Below are 20,137 nucleotides of genomic sequence, written 5' to 3'. Positions count from 1 at the left end.
GGCACAGAACAATCTGCCGGGCTCCTTAACGCAGGAAAATGCATTTCCTCTGGGGTTCAGGCAGCTCTCCCTCTAACTGGGGCCAGGTGGTGGGGACGGGTGAGGCAATTAGTGGCCAGGCCAGAAGAGGTCTGTGGTTTGCAGGTTGGAGCTCCCCCTCAGGAGGGTTCAGGCTTGCTTGAAAGGGATGCCACAAAAACCTATGCAAAGTGTACTGGCAAAACATCTGGCACAGCCAGCCCTGGCAGCCTTTGCTATGGAGCGAGGGCTTGCAGAAGAGAGTGATGGTGGCTGTTATTGGTGCTGGTGGGTGCAGGAGGCGGCAGCAGCCTCGCAGGCAGCCTATCTAGGTCAGTGCATCTGTGTGCGTGCGATGGCTCTGGCCTTGCTCCCAAAGGAAGGTAAGACCTAAGCTTGAGTCCCTTGTTCGCTGTGCCTTTCCCCAGCCCAGGACAGGGGCTGAGGAACATCCCGTCTCCCCTATTTGGGGTGCCTGCTTCCCGAGGTGGGGGTGGCTCTGAGGGCTGAGGGAGATGTTGGGAGTGAGACACTGAGGCTAGAGAGAAACCAATGGGCTGTTTTGGGGGCGTGTGTGAGCTAGGATGTCAGTTTTCTTTTTGGACTCTCACAAATGCTGCTTGGAGACCTAGAGAAAAAGGCCAAATTATGCTGGGACTAAAGGCTGAGTTTCCTTTCTGAGGGGAAATAGCAAGGCAAGGATAAAACCCTTGTTAGGAGAATAGGCTGAATATATTCTTTCAATCTATCTGAGTTTAAACCTCATCCATATGTTTATTAGCCTTATCTTATCTGAGCCATATGTCTTCCTGCAGCTGCATTTCCCTTAGCACACAGCAATAGAAAAGACTTAAAATGCCTAAAAACCATGCTCCTGTTTCACATGCTTCATAAAATCCCAGCAGTCACCCATATCACTGTCATAAATCTCACTGCCCTAAGTCTCTTTACCTTACACGTGGTTGCCCACTCCTTTTCCCAGTCGTCCCTGGCCACCTCCTGCTGCACCAGTCCCACCTCAGGACCCCTGGGCTCCCATTTCCTCTCTCCCTGCTTGGCTCACCAAGCAGCTTCTAAACCCGCTGGCACACAGAGCTGTCTGTGCGGTCAGTCTCTGACACCTTTAGAAACTTTGGAGGGAAGGAATCACCCCATTGCAATGCCAAGTGAATGCCAAACAGCTGCCTGCTGCAGGGAATCAGAGGTCAGGGATGAATGCTGATCAACTTCCAAAAACTGAAGTAACCTTTTCTAAAACGGGGGCCGTCAGAGACTGTGAGTCTGGTAGGTGCTATCATGTGAATCTGGAAGAGATTATTGCATGGGAACGTCCTCAAGCCCATGGGGAAGTGAGGCACTAAATGTATCTGTAATAAAATGACCTCCAGCCGATTTCCCTGTAAGGCCGGTGCAGGTCAAGTGAAATGTCACATAGCAAATAGATTTCCTACATGCAGCAGTTTGAATGCATTTCCTGCTTGCTGCCAGCCAGCAGAAGTGGGACACTGGAAACCATGGGGGGGATGTGGGACATGAGCACCAGGTAAGCGTGAGCTGTGGGCAGGCCCCTTCTCGTGTCTCATGAAGAAAGCGTTTATTTCCCAGCCCTGTCACAGCACCCTGGCTGAGGGTGCCATCTAAAAAGCACCAAGCCCAGCCTCTGGTGCTGCTCCTGGAGCCCAGCGCAGGCTGCGACGGAAAACTCTGCCCGGAACAGGGGTTGAGCCTTTTTGGAGGTGCCCTGGGTGGGAGTAGGGGTTTGGGGACCTGTGGCCACTGTTTCAGGCCCCCAGCGGCCTGCAGCGGGTGCCTGGAGAAGCCATGGCTCCCCTCTCTGCCCACCAGGCCCGGAGGCCCTGGGGGCGCCTCGCACCAGGCAAACCCAGCCAAGGAGCCACAGCGCTCTCTGCAAGTGCACATCAAGGGGCTGGTTTTCTTCTTTTTTTTTTCCACTGTCAAGTGCAGTTTAACTGAGGAAATTGCCCAAGACACATGGAATTGCAGCTTCTGTGTGTATGATTTGTCAAAGTATCCTTCCCATGGCTGGACTGGGAGGTGATAGCACTGAGGGCCTGCAGCCGGTCGGAGCTTTTGCCTTGGAGTTGACCCTCACTGGCTGCCAGCTAATAATGCAGCCATGCTCTTTATGCCACCCAGCTGATGCTCTCTCTCTCTCTCTCTCTCTCTCTCTCTCGCTAACTTTTTGCATGGGCAAATTAAGTTACCCCCTCCTGGGCTAAAGGCCGGTTGTTGCCTGCACCCCCAGGGTCTCTCTTCATGGCCAAGGCCGGATTTGTGGTCAGCTGCCCAGGGAAACTGGGGACAGGATGAGGTGGAGTGCAACACCAGGTTCACGGAGGGACTGCAGAAGGAGCACAGGCACAGCACAGGCTGACATGCGCCCCGCTTCGCTGAGGAAGACTGCCCTCTGGGAGGTGCCCAGTTTTGGCAACCTTCCCCATGTAGTAGGGCAGTGAAGAAAAACAAGTGGGACAGAGCACTGCCAGAATGCCACAGTGTTGCTGGAGCACTGGCATTGCCCTCAGCTATGCTCAGAAAAAGGCTGCTGCAAAGTACGGCATGATGGAAGAGTGTAAGGAGGATTAGGCCAATGGTCTGCAATAACACAAACTACTTCTAAACACTTCTTGCAAAAAGTCTTTTTTCTTTTTCTCATTTTAATGAAGTTGTGTGTACGTTAGGAAGATTGGGTAGGATCACTGATGTTGAAGTGGTGCTGAGCGCATCTTCCATTCCCTTCCAGCCCAGCACTCAAGGACTCCCTCAGGACTCTTCTGTGTAGGGAAGCAAGCTGGATGTATATGGTATGGTTAGAAAAACAGGTTTGCTGTCCCACTCCAGGCTGTCTTGATCAGGTACGTGCATATTTGATGGGCAATCCACAGAGCCCCAGTTGCATGAGTTGCTTTATGTACTAATTCCTTTTCATGTCTTTTTCTTTACCAAATAAATAACCTGCTTCCTTTAATCTTTCCCCATTGGCCTCAGATTTTCTGATTTGACCTTAGATGCAGTTGGTAAAACAGAATCTCCCTATCTTTTGAAATTTCACCTCAAGGGAGTTCCCAATACTTTTCTTTCACTGTTTGAAATACCTGATAGCCTTTCCAGTTTCTGCTTTATTATTGCACTCCTAGGTGTGTTTTTCTGGCTGCTATCTCCTTCTAGTGTCAAATATTTGGCTAGTTTCCACACTGTTTTCCTGTGAATTCAGCCTTGGTTTGGGGCTGGCCATCTGTATACATACCTTAGCAGCTGATGCTTCCTCCTACAGTCTGTAGAGCATAAACCACTTCTGGCTATGTTCAGGCTTGTTGCTTTCAAAAACACTGAAATGTTGAAAACTGCTGTTTGTTTCTTTTGGTTTGTGTTCTACCAAAAAATAAGACTGAGTGAAGGGAAAACAGGGAAAGAAATACTAATCAGAATGTTCTGAATTTCATGTGCATAAGACCAGTGTCTCTCAAACTGTTCAGCCGGCATGAACGGTGCACTTCAAGTGGCTCCAAGGTTTCACACATTTGTAAATTATTTTTGACTATACAATACTTGCCTTCAAACCTAGATCAGACTTTGTAATAAACATTTGGTTTTCATCAGAAGAAGAAAATTTCATTTTCATGCGCTATCAGCTCTAAGTTTTCAACATATCAGTGTTTGCGTTATTTGATTTTGTGTCCTGTGTGGCCTTACTTGGTCTCCACGGCCTATGTTTGCTGCGAGACCAATTGTGCCTAGCACCATCAGTGAGACTGCCTGGGCGCCTGCCGACTGTTCACAGCAGAATCAATTGTTTTGATTTTCAGTCCTGGCTACGAGAAAAACCACTCTCTCTTGACTTTCTGCCCAAATCTGTGGCAACTCAAAATGCTGATTTACTTCATAATGTGTTTAGGCTCAAGTACTGCACGAAATGCTGGCAGAGCCAGGGTGAGGTCCTGCGGGAGCATCCAGCAGGGCAGAGCCTCTAGATGATGCAGAAGCTGAGCGTGTGGCTGTGGGAGCAGGAGGGAAGAAGGATTGGGCAGGATAGGGCACCAAGGGGAAAAGGAGTGGAGGCAGTGCCCATGGGGGCCACAAAGGATAAGTCAGACACATAGAGAAGGGGCATTGGTTTGACCATTTGTAACCGATACAAAGAAAGACAGTCATTCTGTAGAATTTACGCTGCTGGTGGCAAATTCTGGAATAAAATCCATAAATAATGTTGCTTTCCCTCGTGGGAAGATGCAGTTTTGAGGGGGAGATCTTGCAAAACACATGTTCTGAGTCTCTGAGAGGGAGCTCTGGCAGTGAAACTCTGGCATCAGGCAAACAGCTGCCTGAGAGCTGTTCCTCCCCATACTGTGCTCCTACCTGTATCACTGCTTTGGGGCTGCGTCTGCTCTCAGGAGCTGTCAGAGTGGCCTTATGTTAGAATTAGCATGCACATCCACTTAGTGAATGTGGCATATTTGCTCTTGCGAGCCATCAGCAGAACTATAAATAAAAAGGTTTGTCTACATGCATGTGTCACAGCTAGTGAGCATACATGCATATGTCCATGTTCACCTGGGTCCTTCCCCAGGGTGGCACATTGCAAGGCCTCCCCTGGGCCTCGTTCACCGATGGTATTAGTCATGCTGCTTTGTCCATGCAAAAGCTGACACCCCTCATTTTGCTGTGCAGACAAATCCTTTAATTTATACCCCTGGATTCCTGTTGTAAGACTTTCAAAAGGACTCAACACTCAAACATACAACCTAAATAGCTAGGAATTGGGCCTCAAACCTGAAGACCTTGCCTAGATGATGTACTGCTGGGCTATGAGGGAGATGGAGCTCACTTGTACAACGTAAATACTTCAAATCATAGTGCAAATAATGTAAATAAGGTGAAATCCTTTGTGACTCTCCCAGCCCTACTAGTTAGCCTTGAATGCCTGAGTTAGTTCAAGTGTCACCATGTGCCCAGAATATCTATTGTTGTAGAATTATAGAATTATCAAAGATTACAAGTACGTATAATGTAAGTGCTATCAAAGGAGATTACCTGCCTGCCTGAAGCTAGTCATGCAGTAAATGGATGGTCTGATATTTCAATTCCTTTCTCTTGATCCTCCATCCGTAAAAAGGGAGAGAAAGTGAAAAGTCCACCAACACCATATTGCAGGGACAGAAAACATACGCCTGTTTATTATGTATTCAGACCTTATAGTGCATGTGCACACAAAAATGCAGAAGAAGCAACAGTTCCTTCATCGTGAAAGAAGAGAAATGCTGTGTGGTTAGACAAGGCAATGAAGGTGAGGTAAAACATTGGAGAGCTGTACTAAGCAAGCTCCTGCTTCATTCAGTGTACGAATGGGTCCTGTAGAGAAAAGCAAAACAAAAAGCAAAAAGGATCCTGTAATTCAATACATTGTTTGAACAAATGACCTCAGTTGTGTGTCTCCTAGCATCCGAATTGTTCAATCAACATTACAAGACCATTAACGTCATAGGGTGTGTTTTATTATGCTCATAATCCAAGAAAAGGGAAGGAGAAAACAGATTTGTCACGAGCGTGTTTGGCAGAAATTCTGCGCAAAGGTACATGGCTGACATGCCAGGAGATGGCCCGTCTGAAATTTATGGCATTTACCCTAGGATTGTGAGACCAAACTGCATCTGCACTGCAAATGCTGTGAAATAGGCTATTTATTTGGCATGATGGTTAAAAGGAAGGCTGTTTATAATAGTGATACAGCTGAAACAACAGCCTAACAGGATTTTGGAAACTGCTTTCAGTGTGGGAAAGCATAGCATTTGAATGACAGGACACGGTCGACAGAAGGGGTGTTAGAGAAGGGGCAAAGAAGAGCTGGATGTGGGTCTGGTCTGTTTATACTGCCTCCTATTTACCACTTGCCTCCTCTGTATGGTCAGCTTCACAAAAAGTAGACTGTCATATAATGGGTCCTCATCTTCTGCCTGCCACCTGGGCTGGAGTAACCATGAATTGGGGTTCATCCTTCTGGACTGATGACTGATCGACAACAACCACCACCAAACAGCACTTGGAGCTGAAACGAAGAGGTGAGGTTTCTGGGCTCCTCACAGGACTGTTTGGTATCAAACGTAACACCACCACGAGGGCAAGTTTATAATTATGTTTTTCCACATACATTGTTATCATATATTAGGACAGTTTTGAAATTAACCACATCTTTTAAAGAAATAATCACAGGGTTTTGTTTTGTATTTTAAATGCATTTTTAAAAAGTAACCACTTCTGAAACAATATTGTGTTTTTAATCCCATTTATGTTTTTGTCATTTGTTCAATACCAGCCACTTTGTTTAACCCAAATTCAAAAATGAAGTTCTCCTGGTGCTTTTCTGAATAATGCAGGGGCGATATGGCAGATAGCAGTTGCAGCCTCCATTCCTACCATATTCTGACTCAAAAAAATGTGTGTGATGTTTTTACTTATTTATAAACAAAATAGTTATGCTGTCCTCACCACACTGGAGGGAAGGTGTGTGCCCACCTTCACTTAGTCCAAGTGCTGCACCCATTTTCTTACATAGATGCGTTTTTGTCTTCATGTGATTGACAGGCTGAGGCTTTCAGATGCTCTTACCCGTTGCTTTTCACCGGTCAAGTCTGATCCCTTTAAGTTTTAACTTCAAGAGGATGATTCTTGTCATAGTGATGGCTGTATGCTTGCTGATTGCCCTAAAAATCACTGGACAGTTATCTCCAGGCTGGTCCTGTCCTGGTTTCACCATCACAGGCTCCGTGCCCTTCAGGTCATATATCCCAGTGCCTTATTTTAATACTCACAGGTCAGTTTCATCTACCTGAGAGACACAGAGTTCCCCTACCAGAACAAAATGGAGGTGAAAACATTCAGCTGATGTAAAAAGCCGGAAATAAATAGGAAGAAACTGTGCTTGTGTATATAGTGTATAAAAGTGACGCACGGAAATAGAATTTGTAAATCCCATTAGCTTTCGAAAGGAAGATCTTCCAGGACTGCAGAGTTTCCATTGCAAACTTCATTATGTATGTCACATAAATAAGGTTTCAAGTGCCTCAAGTGAGAAAGTAGCCCGAGCTTCAGACCACTTGTGGTTTTCAGAAGTCTGAATGAGCTGTTGAGTCTCTAATGAAGATTTTGAATAACAAATTCCGATAAACAAGTTGTTCTGTATAATAATATGTGGAAATTCTTGCATAAGTCTCCTTCCCACTGATACGGAAAAAAGAAGTCCAGAAAAATTGCATGCAAATAATTGTCATCAAGTCTTAGCATGCTGCGCTTTCTGTCATCTGCAGTTGGACCTAAATCTGAATCTGTTGAGGAGTTGGGATTTCTTTTTTCTAATATACACTCACCAAGCTAAAAAGGGAAGGAAGGTGCCTCCAGTGCATCACTGACCGGTGGAAGGCAGACGGGGCAGGCACTTGGCACAGGGTGTGCTGTTGCCTGCTGTAATTACTGACAGATTGGAAGGGGAGACATAGGGCATCTCGGGCTCAGTGGTGTGAGCTGCTGCCAGGGAGCCTGCCACCGTGCCCAGACCATGGGAGGGACCTCAGCAAGAGCTCTTCTTGTGCAGAAAGGAACCTGCAGTACTATGGGCAACTCCAAGTCTGAAGACATCTGCCGTAGGGCAAAATATCTGTCAAGTCTCCAAATATCACAATTTTCCAAACAAGGTATTGCCACTGGCTCAGGATTTGTCTGTGTCTGCAAGATAGAATTATCTGCGAAAATGTTTCTAGTTTAATTATTAGTTCCTGAAGCTACCTGTGAGCACGGCATGATCGCAGCACACCTCCGTGGAGGAACAGAATGTGGTTCTGGCATAAATTAGAGAAGCTCAGTGCTAGTGCTCAAAAGGCAAACGTGCTTAAGGGAAACTGAGTGGGGGAGAAACATGACAAAAACAGCTCTGTTGATAAAGATTTTTAAATAATTTTTTCTACCTGAAAAGAGAGGATTTATTTCACATTAATATGCATACAAGTACATATCTAGCATATATAAACACATCTATCAACACACACACATATATATGTATATAAAATATGTCATTGCTTTTAAAGATAATTGCATTATGGAAATATGGACAGAGGGAGTATTTAGGCCAGATATTAAACTGACAGGTACAGATAAGGTCCTGTCTCTTCTTCTGTAAACAGTATTTAATTTTAAAAATAGTCTATTGTCAATATTAAGGACAAAAAGAGGGACTGAGGTCTGGTTAATTAAGAGGTTTGTGTTTTGTGAGTGAAAGGCAATCAGCCTGTATGTTGCTCTGATGCCCGCTGGGGCACTATTCAAGCACCTCTTTGTGACAATAAGGAATCTTCCTGGCATTGTGTCAAAGGGCCTATAAGCAGGGGAATATCACACGAGCAGAAACAGCGTGTTGTTTCTGTAGAGGACAATGATACCACCTCTGCGGGACTCTAATGACCTGCTCTAGGGCTAATACTTTCTCTCTGTGTGCTTTATGCAAATGGATGCAAGAAATAGTTCAAAACTAGAGGATATCAAATTTAATCTACTTGCTTACTGCATTTGAAGGTTAGGAGGTTGCTTGATCATGGTTCACATGCATATGGAAAAGAGAGGGGGTTGAGTGTTTGGAGGGAAAGACATCAGAAAGAAATCTTCAGCACTTTACTGATAACCTATCACATCTCTGCATTCCCTGGTCAGTCTGAATTCAGAGAACCTCTGTACTTAGCCTGAAGTGTAATCATACGGATGAAAAGCAATTTCGAAACCCTCTTTCTTATCTCATGATTGTTCAAGGAAATATTAACTTGTTAAATTAGAGACATTATGAATTAGGTAAACAGAGGCATCCACTGTAAAAATGATTTAATCCTCCAGTTCAGAGCAGGGTCTCCTAAAGACTGTGATTTAATTTACAGGCTTGTTCAAACGTCACAAGTCAGATTCAGTTCTGGACAAAGCTGAGCTGTAATCCCCCTGCCTGGGGTGTTTCCCTGTCCTCTTGAAAGCAGAGCCTGGGGGAGAGCTCTGTTTCAGGGATTTATAAGACATATCTGAGGCAGGGGAAAATGCTGGTATAGAAAAGTGGCGAGTGAACTCGTAAGCTCCATGAACTGTAAAGATTTTTCACAGAAACCTCTTGGGTCACTAAGAGCTCTTGTTTAAAGTCTGCTTTGGAGTTCTGTAGGAAACAGAACAACATAAAGATGAAAATCTGCATTTTTTGTTGTCTTCTTCTGTGATGAACTACTGAGCCTTGGTCCCTGTAGAATTAATGTTTGCAGTGTGGAACAAAAGGGAACAAACATAAAAATGAGAGTAAAGTGAGAAAAGTATAATAAAAAGAAACATTCACTTTAAACACTCTGGTAGTATTTTCTGCCTAATTCTCTAAATAAGCTCTTGCAGGAACAAGGAAGGAAGAAGCAGAGCTCAGTGCTACATTCTGCTGTGCTGCAGGAGCAAGCAGACTGGTAAATGCAGGATAATTTCCCATGATAGGCTGGAAGATGAAGGATTATTTCCCGTGATGGTAGGGAAAAACAAGCAGATCGGTTTGTGAGCAAACTGGATGACAAACAGTAGATGCAGCTGTACCTGGCTGGCCTGTTTGTGCAGCAGGAGCTGCAACTACACAGGGAAAGCAAGGAGAGGGGGAAATTGTAGGAAATACTCCTCTGTCAGATACTGGAACTGTGGCAGAGCAAGACAAAAAAAGAAGTCTTTAATTCAAGAGGGAACAGTTATTAAAGTTCGGTCTGTGCAGCCAGGTCTGCAGAGCGAGGGCTGAAAAGTCCCCTACAGAGATGTGCTGGTAAGTTCTATAACATCTGGATTGAAGAATTAATGCAAACACGTTCCCTATCTGCTGTCTCTTTTGCCTGAAAACAGGAGTACATATATATTTTTAGTCTCCCTGACACCACCAGCTTCCCTATACAGTGTTCAAACTTCATGCTCTTTTCTGTGATCTTGGTGCAAAAATGTAAGTAACTTTACACAGCTCTGGAAAGTTGTTCCAAAAATGTACCAGTACAGATCGTCCACATGACACTTACTTCATCCTACTCATATGCAAGGAGAATAAATCCAAGCAACTCAAAAGATTGCTATAGGTTCTTTTCATTGAATGTAGACTGTTCATATCTGATGGGTCTGGCGGAAAGTTCTGTTTTCTTTCACGTACAAACTATGGTCTTGTTACATATACATTTTTAGGATCATTTTGAGGTGTTTTAGTCTCAGGTTTATCCTTTTAGCAGGTTTACAGCAGTCAGCATGACTACTTGTGGCAGGGATCATTTCTCTCTGTACATAAATGTTTTCTGAAAGAATAGAGCAGATTATCAGCCTTGTCTCACGTGAAGGTGCCAGCTATTCATTACACATTTTCAGGCTGATACATATGATCCAATGCTAATTAAGCCCCTGCTATTTCTGCTTCTGTGAAAAGTGACTCCCTGATGTTTCTTGCTGTCTTTCATTTGCAATTATGGGAACTCAATAGGAATCAGCTTTTTCTCTTTCTTTTATGTCACACAATTTATATTCTTAACTTGCACAATGATTATCTGCAGAATTGACATGATTGCTCTGAAAATTGCACCTAGCTCATGAAAGCTGCAATTGCTTTAAAAATGGTGACTATTCTTACTTCTTGTGATCTCAGGGCAGGCCTGAAAACACTAAACTTTGTCTAAATTTGCTGGGCAGCTCTGTAAAAGTACTTCTTTTACTAGAAGCGATGGTTTTCATTTGCAAATTTTAATGTGTCTGTGACATCTCATGATATCAGCTTGGATCGCTCAGTAATACTAATAGGAGTTGCTTTGAGAGGGTAATGGCTTCATAAAAGTATCTGTGTGCAATGATTTCTATGAGCTTTTGAGGATGTCTTCTACATTGTATTAACATCTACAAAGCACAAATAAATACAGTTCAGATAAAGCAATTCTGTTCAAATTGGCTCAAACCTCCTTTTCCTTTCATCCAAAGGCAGTCGTGGTGGCCTACCTTGTTTCACCTCCTCAGCCTCCTTTGTGCTGCTCTCCCCTCTAGCTTAACTAAAAACTTAGAGGGAGTAAAATGTTATCTCAGATATACCTGGATATATTAGTCTTGAACTATTTTGCAGAAGAGCTCAGGCCATGTGTAAAGTAACTCCAGATGTCTCTGTGATGTCTTGCAGAAAAACCTTAACAACTGAATGAAGTCCACCTGCTGGTAAGCCCTGTGAAATCTTGTCCCACTAGATGTTACGCCCGAACTGGGGGCCAGCAAGTAGCTAAAAGCCTAGCGGCTGGACTCTTAGTGAACATGTCCACTGGCACATCTGATCAAAGCTTCCCGACAAACCCCGTGCTGCTGTATTTTCCCCCATCGATGCATGGCAAAGCGACATGCCTGTACCTCAGCATTGCCTCAGGCTTAGCGCATCTCTGTTAAGTGTGATGCTGCGGGTGTTGCCGGAGCTGCCAATACAGTGCTCTTGTAGAACAGCCGAGGTATTTCTCTCTTGATGAGCTGAAGCAATATTTTGATGTAGCGTTGGAACACGCAGTGTTATGCCGGTTACTGTCTGTGTGTCTTCTGGGATTTTTTTAAATTTTTTTTTGCCAGCACTTCCATAAAGGTCAAAATTGCTTTTCTCATACTCCCTGTAGAGCTTGCCCTGGCACTGTTGCAGCTGCCATCTCTGCAAAGGCTCTCTGTGTGGTGACTGCGATCTTTTGCTTGCTGCCCCAGATGAACTACAGATTGTCAGCAATGGGCACTTTGTGTTTGGCAGATCAAATTGCAGGAGTGTGGGTAATGTAGTGGGTGCATCCAGAAAGAGCTGTCCCCTTGAGTCAAAACTAGTGGTGCACTGTACAGTCTTGTGCATAAATTTGCAGCAGTAGGGTCCCTACATTGTGTTGAAGGTCCCATATGATAAGAGGTATCTCCTCCCTCCCAGCCCACAATATAGGTAACAGGGAAGATCACCCCAGAAAAAGGTGGGGTGCTCCAGATAGGTAGGCAGTGACAGGACACCCAGAGAAATGAAATTCTTGTTGCAGTGAGAACTTCTGCACAGGTGGGCACTATGGGACCTAGTGACAGCACTTGGTCAGGGAAACCTGCCTTAATTTCTGCTTACTTTTCAGTACCTTGACGAGGGGAAATGGCTGAGTTCAGGATGGGAGGACTCCTCTGATTCCTGGCTGCAAACAGCTTCTTGTCCCCCAGCCCGTCTTACCTTTGGCTGGCAGATTTAGTGCTTGGAGCACACAAGGCTCTGGCTCAGCAATGGCTGCTGGACCAGTGTTTTCAGTCCCAACTGCTGTGTGAAAAACGCTGAAGAGACTGCACTGGGCGCAGTCTTGAGTGGTTGGGAGGTTCAAGGAAAACACACACACGCACACACACAAATTCTGTGGTTTATCTGCATGAGAGAGGAAAATATTTTGGAATAGAAGTCACACGAGAGTACTCTTGTATATATTTTAGGGGGTCTGAGTTTTGCTGTTGCTCTTCATCTGGTTATGTTGCAGCTCTTTTCTCTCAGGATTATCAGACACTCACTGGACGAACAGCCATGGCACTGAATAAGCTTGAAGAGGTAACAACTTTTATTGCACGTGAATTACTAGGAGCATGAGTGGTTTGCAACACGATTCCTGGAAGTGGTTGCTTGGTGAATTTGTACTTTCCAAAACAAAAGTTTACTGAAAGTTGGCCAAATGTAAAGATTTCTATTAGTATCATACATATTTAACACTCTGCAAGAAATGACCAATAATGTCATCTTGGACTCTTCAATATTTTTGTTGCTTGCATTTAGCATTTAATTTTTTGTTTATATAAATTCTGAATTAAAGAATGACAGTGTTCACATTAAGTACTTGGGTCCAAAGAAACAAATATAAGTAAGGAACTGTGAGCTCCAATCTGTCTGTTTAACCAGGTTCTTAGTCAGCTTTCACGTCTCCCTCCGTTGTTTTGTCCTTAAAATAAGGACGTTACCTCCCGCTGGTTAAAAATACTCACTGGTCTTGGAAATAGGAAGGATTGCATTCTGGAAAGCTAGACAAAGCGCAATCTCAAAAAGGCTTATGAGAAAGCAGCACTAAAAAAAGCTATATATGCAGTCATAATCTTTTCCCTCTGATTCAGGTGAATGCTAACCAAAAAGCTTTGAGTGTAATTGGTCATTATCTAGACAGCTGTTTGACTCACAGTTTATGTAAACCCACCTTTCTTCCCCTCTGTGCTGTTAATGTGTCTTGAAGCCCACTGCAGCCAGTGGAGCTTGGAGCAGAGTTTGTAGGCATCAGATGATCTTACAAAAAAAAATAGTGCCTGGCTTGAGTTTGCCAGGTGAGCGCTACAGATCTTGTAGCTTGAAAACCTGGGAGCAATTTGTTATTGCACAGCCCCCGTATCTTCCCCCAAAGTATCATTTATATAAAGACTTCATTAAGGCATCTGTAGGTGACATGTCCATATTACAGTGTCACAGCCTGTCACAATGCAAATTTTTCCTGTATTTCTGTGTTTGACGTGCAACAGTAATGCTATCTGGATGTGTTTTCCTAATAGCACAGAGGCTGCTGGTGCTGGAAAACAGCTGAAGCAAATGAAGTAAGGGCTACCCCTAAGGGTAGCTTTCATTCTGCTGCAGGTCCCAGGCTAGATTAAAAAGACACTGTGCTGTTTGGGAAAAAAAAAATAGCTGGCAGCTATAGCAGCTCCTCCATACTGCACACATCAGTGCCATCAAAGTTGAAATTCATGGTTTTGTGGTATTGGAGAGCACTAACCTATAGGTTCTGTGGTCTTTGGGTTTGTAATATTAGCCTGACAAAGCATGGTTAAGGGGAATCCTGAGTACAGAGGGACCTCAGCATTATTGCACACAACCCTAAAACGGTGTCCAGATCCAAGGAGCATGGGATTGGCACAACGAGCCTGCCTGATTGTGAGTGCTCAGCGCCATGGGTGCCTTGCTGGCAGCACCTGCAGCTCAGCACCGGGGCCAGCCAGCCCCTGGACTGTATCAAACGCAGCCTGTCAGTGCACACAGTTACATGAGGTGTCTCGTGCCATGTCACAGAGCTGTCCGTGGCAGAGGCAGTGACAGGGAAATTGTATCCCGGGCAGCATTAATCTGCCCTGATCATGAGCTCATCCTGACTCATCCTCTGTGTGCTTTCCAGATCCCACGGCAAGCACAGGAGGTGTTTCTAGTCCTTTTGCTCACACAGCCTCAGTTGACTCCTTGAGCAGCTCCATCTGATCGGAACGAGGAAGGTCCCATGCGGAGCCCTAGCTGTGAACACATGCCACAGCCCACAATAAACCATGTGTGTAAGCAAATTGCAGTAAGGCTGCATGGGCAATATTAATTCTCCTACTTCTTGATTTCTTAGCTCTTTCCCTTTGCAACCCTCTATTCTTCTACACTCTCTGGTATATAATCATTTTAGGTGCAATTTCTCACCTTCTTATACTGAACAGTCACTGCCACGTAAGTAGTCTGAAAAATGAGGTAAATTGTGCTTAATCAAAAAATGAAATCTGCACTGTTTGGGATATGCAAGTCAACTGCTTCATCTATTCTGTTTCTTATTTGGAGGATTTACTGTGACTCCAAAATCCTGCCACTGCAATAAAATGCATTTGGGTATAATATCCTGTACTATAGGCAGATGGTTACAATTATACTTTTAAATATCTTTCTGTCATTATACATTACACTCAAAATTAAGTATTATTTTTATATGATGAAAATCAATGAAAACGTGCTGCAAGTATGGGCTTATACAGGCACAATAACTGAATGAGTCACACAAGGCTCCTTTTGATAATATGACATCCTTTTTTTTCTGACTTCAGTCTGTCACAGCTCTTTAACTTCATCCTCCCTCAGATAATGCTATTTGAATAAAGGGTTGTTTTCATAAAAAGTCTTGTGACAAGGAAGAGTTATATTAAAATGACACAGCTAACTGAAAGGCAGCATAGTCCTTTACTTCGCATGTGATGTTGGCAGTGAGAACCCCCTGAGCTGTTCATATATTTTGGAATTGGATTGCTTCATGGCTTAAAAAAACTCAGCATTTTACTTTCTTATGCCTTAAAATAGACAGGACAGCTTAGCTTGCTGCTCCCTCAGAGACAGGTGAGAATTCAGCCAGATAGAACCAGACTCAAACCCAGATCCCAACAGATTTCAGAATAAGGTGGGTTGGGATGTTCCCTCTTCAGAAAGCAGCTGGGATACTTTTCCAAAGCATTTGCTTGATCCAACAGTCAGACAGAATGGTCTTGAGGCAAAAAAAAAAAAAAAAAAAAAAAAGTAAAAACTTTTCACAAAGCAAGTTGCAAAGGGACCTGCAGAAGAAAAAAAGCACTGAAAAGCAGGAGTCTCTTTTTCTGAAGGAGCCAGCATTTGGTCTAAACAGAAGTAAGACCACTGCATAAAAAAACATTTTTACTGCTCACAGTGTTTCTGATTCATCTCATGGGAATGTGTACAGATATTTTAACAGGTATAATGAGCACCCAGTTACAAGCAATACATTTGGAGAGCACAGGTTCTGTTTTAGGCAATAAGGAGAATTTGACAGATAAGATAGAGAACGTGTATTGAACAGGGAATGCTTAAATGCTCTTAGGAACACAAATAAAAGCAAATAACAGCCTTAATAAAAACAGACTGTTTTCTTAAGAAGAAATTTGATCTCTACCTCTTTCCCAGATCCTTCAGCTTTCCATCCATACCAATAGGAATGCCTTATTATGCACAGTCACTGTGAAGTTGTCCCTCAACTTCTCCAATTTGCTTTTATTCTCCAAAGTAAAATATAGCTATAGTGACATTTCCCACATATGTAAAACTAGCACACAAGTTCTACAGTGCCTCTCTTCTAGGAAATTTCATGTGTTCCAGTTCAGTAAAAACGCTGAGGATAAATGTAATTCTTTAGCCTATTTTATAGATTCTGACATAAAAGATGCTGAAGCTGGAAAATCTGAAGTCTTCCAATATAGTGTTCAAACTCAATGAATAAACAGGTGGACACAGTAGGCTTCAGTATTCATAGCAGTTTTCAACTGGTCTCCAGTCTTCATACCAGTTTATAATCGTTATGGATCTGGGCTCAAATATCAGAAGTATGTATATAGAAAGGAAGAAAACAGTATAATAGATTGAAATCTTGCACATTCCCAGCTTAGAAACAATTTGATATAATTTGAACAATAAAATAATCTGGCATATTTGGAAGTAGTAATAAAAATTGTGGTAGAAATTCTGTTTTCTGTGAAGTGACTTAACAGTGGTTGGCAGTCTCTGAAAGTTATCTTCAGAGAAAATATTTAACTCTATGGTGAAAATACTTCAAACCAGGACAAATACAGTGCACACAGATAGCTCCACGTTCTCTCGTGCAAGGTTATTTCCATCTTTGTATGGCTACAAAATCACCCCTGCAGAGATATTGGCTCCATGTGCATGAGCCATGACATTGACATCTGTCATATCCACAGGTGCACATAACTACTTTTTTTTTTTTTTAATTTCCACAGGTTACTGGTTTCTTAATGCTCATTGTGACAGTTTTCACTCGCCCAAATCGATGCTGTTGTCAGATCCTAAGTGAACATACGAAAATGCAGAGAATCATAGAGTATATTGCCCTTGCAGAGGCTCCTTGCACATTGTTCAGGGTCTGTTTGTGTTTAGGCATTGCTGCTTGCTATCTGTATTTAGAAACCACACCTTTCTGGCTGCTTTGTGTTTCTCTGCAAGTATAACATTCTTGATTAGTAATAACGAAAAGGATGGGAGAGGCATTAATACTCAGTTTGGTCTTTTAGTAATGTTTATTTCTAGATTTTATGCAACAGTTTTGACCACATTTCTTTTCAAATTGAAAAATAAAAATAAAAAATAGACCTTTGCTCTATCTGCAGGAGCAGAAGATGGCACAACAGCCCCAGAGCTACCTGGAGAGTGGGCACAAGGTCCCACAGCAGCACACAGCACATCCACCGGAGCTCTGCTGCTCACCTGGCAGCATGCTGGGTCACAGGTAATAAGGAGAACTCTCTTATCCCAGGTGAATTCAGTACATCCTCTGTAATGTCTTTACGTGCCTCTCCTTGCCTCCTGTCAGCTGACAAGCTCTCCCCTGTGGCCAGTGCAGTCTGTTTGCACAAAATGCACATGTGTAGCATGAAGCCTTGGCCTGGTCTTGCAGCTTTGAGGTGCATGGAAACATTGCTACAGAAAGCAGCAATTAGTATTCTCAGGGCCAGTCCAAAGGGTAGGATGTATACCAGACCTTGTCCACAGCACAGCCCTGCAAGGTGTCCAGCATGTCCCATAGGTCAAACTCATACATTTATGTAGGTAAACTGCACTGAGCCTTGATGTTTATAGTCAAAGTAGTGGAGGAAGTCTTAGCATGCAGCTTGCCTAGAAGTAAGGTGGTTTAATGCCCTTTTCCCTGAAGATATCTTAAGACAGGTAGAAAAGGCATGGAGCTCATTATCAGAAAAATAAATATATATATTTTTTAAGTGTAATAAATAGAAATAATTACCCCTCTGCTCCACAGAAAATATAAATAGATAGATAGATAGACAGACAGACAGATAAATCAGCACAATGCAGAGACTGATTCTGAAATACGTTGATCCTTTCTGAAAGTGTGGAGGACCCCTTGAAAGCAGCCAGCATGAAGGAACTATATGGTGTGATTTTCTGTTGTCAGGGCAATGCAAAAGAATGTCGAAGTGTTCCTGGAAATTCAGGCAGTTTGTATATCACGTTGACATAAAAATACATGTTCCTAAATGCCTGTATGTATGCATCTGCAAACAAGAAAAGTGATTGTCAAAACCTGCATCCTATGAAAAAGATACTATATGCTATTATGGAAGGCATAGATTGGTTTAGTTACGAACTAATGTGGCTGCTTTTTAGAAAAAGCACTATTTATTTTTTTTCTTGTCATGAAACGTTACCAAACGAAAAAGACTGATCCCTCCCCCCGTTCTTATAGGCATATTTCAGAGCTATTCCTCTCATGATTGGCTATTTTGAGACAGTTGATTGGTTTGAGGTGCTGTTGGCATTACAGAACTGTAAAAATGTCCTGGTTTAGTAGTATTAAATGTCATTCAAAATGTTCTTTAATCTTGGTTTCCTTTATGAGGAAACAACACTCTATTTTCCATGGAACAGAAAGATGCTTTAAATTCCAAATATTCTGAGACTCAATAGAATTAATCCAGGAGATAAACCAACAAATTCCTCTGAAGACTTTATTTTTACTATAGAAACCTGCCTAAATCCAGAACTTCATTGTGACGTAAAAAGGAAGAATTTGCCTCATTAATCATTTTTGCTCTTCTATCATTACTTGCTGGATTGGGGCCCTGGAAACCATAGCGGAGAGAATCATAGAAGTGTAAAAATGTCTCCTGCCCTCTCCAGGGAAAAAAAAAAAAAGAAAAAAAAAAGAAAAAAGAAAGAGAGAGGCAAGTTGTTCTTCAGAGCTGGGGGAGAGGGGTCTTCCATCCAGCCACCAAGTCATCAGTCACAGAAAGTGAATGCCAAAAAAGATCCTGCTTCAAAGATCCTTCTATCAAAAGACAGCTACAATTTTGTTGTTATTAGTTCAAGATTAGAAACGTCAGCCTGAACTTCTTGTGAACTAGCAATGTCACAGTCCTGTTTTCTTGCATCCTCAGTCCAAAGGGGGCAATTTGGGTATTTGATGCTTCTTTATGCAGTTTTTCACTACCTGGTGGATTGCGCTGCTGCAGGAGGTCACTGGGGCAAGTACTGCAGAGTGAATTTAAAAAGTGTACGGACAACTTTATTACTGAGTTATGTCTAATGTGAGCACATGCAAATAACTGCTGTGCTTCAGAGTACTGCTGCTTCCCTCTGCTGCTCCACCACTGTTCTCTCTTGTTTTTGCAGCACTGCACATATGCTTCGATCTTGCCTGCTGGCATTCCCCCAAGACCATCAAAGGCAGTCCAGTACAAAGGCAAAACACCTCCAAGAGACAGAGCTGGTCCATTATCACTCTTAAGTAACATTACAGTGATTTGGGTAGAAAACAATAGGGTATGAGTCATGTTTCTGACCAAATAGAGCACAAAAAGACAGACCAAGGATGCTCTGAGGGTGGCAAGGAGACCTGCAGAGGTTTTGCTTCTGTCTCTCCATGGCAGCTTCCAGAAGCAAGGTCATGCCAAGACAAACATCAGCAGCATTGGCACCCATGGCATTCCTTGCTGGGAGCAAAGGCTTGCTCACTGAGGTGACAGCCATGCTCTCTGGCATGGGCGTTCACTTGGCCAGGGGCTGCTGGATTTGGAAGTCAGAGAGGAGCTGGGAGCGCCCAAAAATGTGTCCTTTGAACTCCCTGTTAAACTCGTTACACGCTTCCTGCAAAGTAACACAGAAAATCTTGCATGAAGGCAGAAAAGGACCTTTACGTACAGATCTTTGGGGCTGAGTTAGAAAGGAGAGGGCACTTGCAATGGCCACTTCCAGTCTGGGGACATCACAGCTTTTCCAAGCACCTAGGTCTATCATCCAGCCACATCCTCTCTCCTCACACTGATGCCTTCATTTCAAAGATACTGACACACAGGCACGTGGCCTGGAAGATGGCTGCATTGTGCTCCACTCCAGCCACAAGAATGATCAAGGGGCTGGAGCACCTCTCCTATGAAGACAGGCTGAGGGAGTTGGGGCTGTTCAGCCTGGAGAAGAGAAGGCTCCAGGGAGTCCTTATAGCGGCCTTCCAGTACCTAAAGGGGGCTTGCAGGAAAGCTGGGGAGGGATCTTTGTCAGGGGTTGTAGTGATAGGATGGGGAGTTATGTCTTTAAACTAAAAGAGGGTAGGTTTAGATTAGATATTAGGAAGAAATCCTTCCCTCAGAGGGTGGTGAGGCCCTGGCACAGGCTGCCCAGAGAAGCTGTGGGTGCCCCATCCCTGGAGGTGCTCAAGGCCAGGCAGGATGGGGCCTGGGCAACCTGGTCTGGTGAGAGGTGTCCCTGCCCATGGCAGGGGGTTGGAACCAGGTGGTCCTT

General features: G+C 43.6%; 1 protein-coding gene across 1 annotated transcript in view; it reads left to right on the top strand.

The window, feature by feature from the left end:
* Nucleotides 1–17,096: 17,096 nt before the first annotated feature.
* Nucleotides 17,097–20,137, top strand: part of SLC35F3 (solute carrier family 35 member F3) — a 190,857-nt gene continuing 187,816 nt past the window's right edge. The window contains exon 1 of the mRNA XM_066994043.1: nt 17,097–17,111. The gene's annotated coding sequence lies outside the window, so the exon portion shown is untranslated. The remainder of the gene's footprint in view (nt 17,112–20,137) is intronic.

Source organism: Anser cygnoides, chromosome 3 (assembly GCF_040182565.1).
Source record: "Anser cygnoides isolate HZ-2024a breed goose chromosome 3, Taihu_goose_T2T_genome, whole genome shotgun sequence".
Lineage (NCBI taxonomy): Eukaryota > Metazoa > Chordata > Aves > Anseriformes > Anatidae > Anser > Anser cygnoides.
Note: the sequence above shows the minus strand (reverse complement) of the source record. Positions and strands in the feature narration are given on the sequence as shown.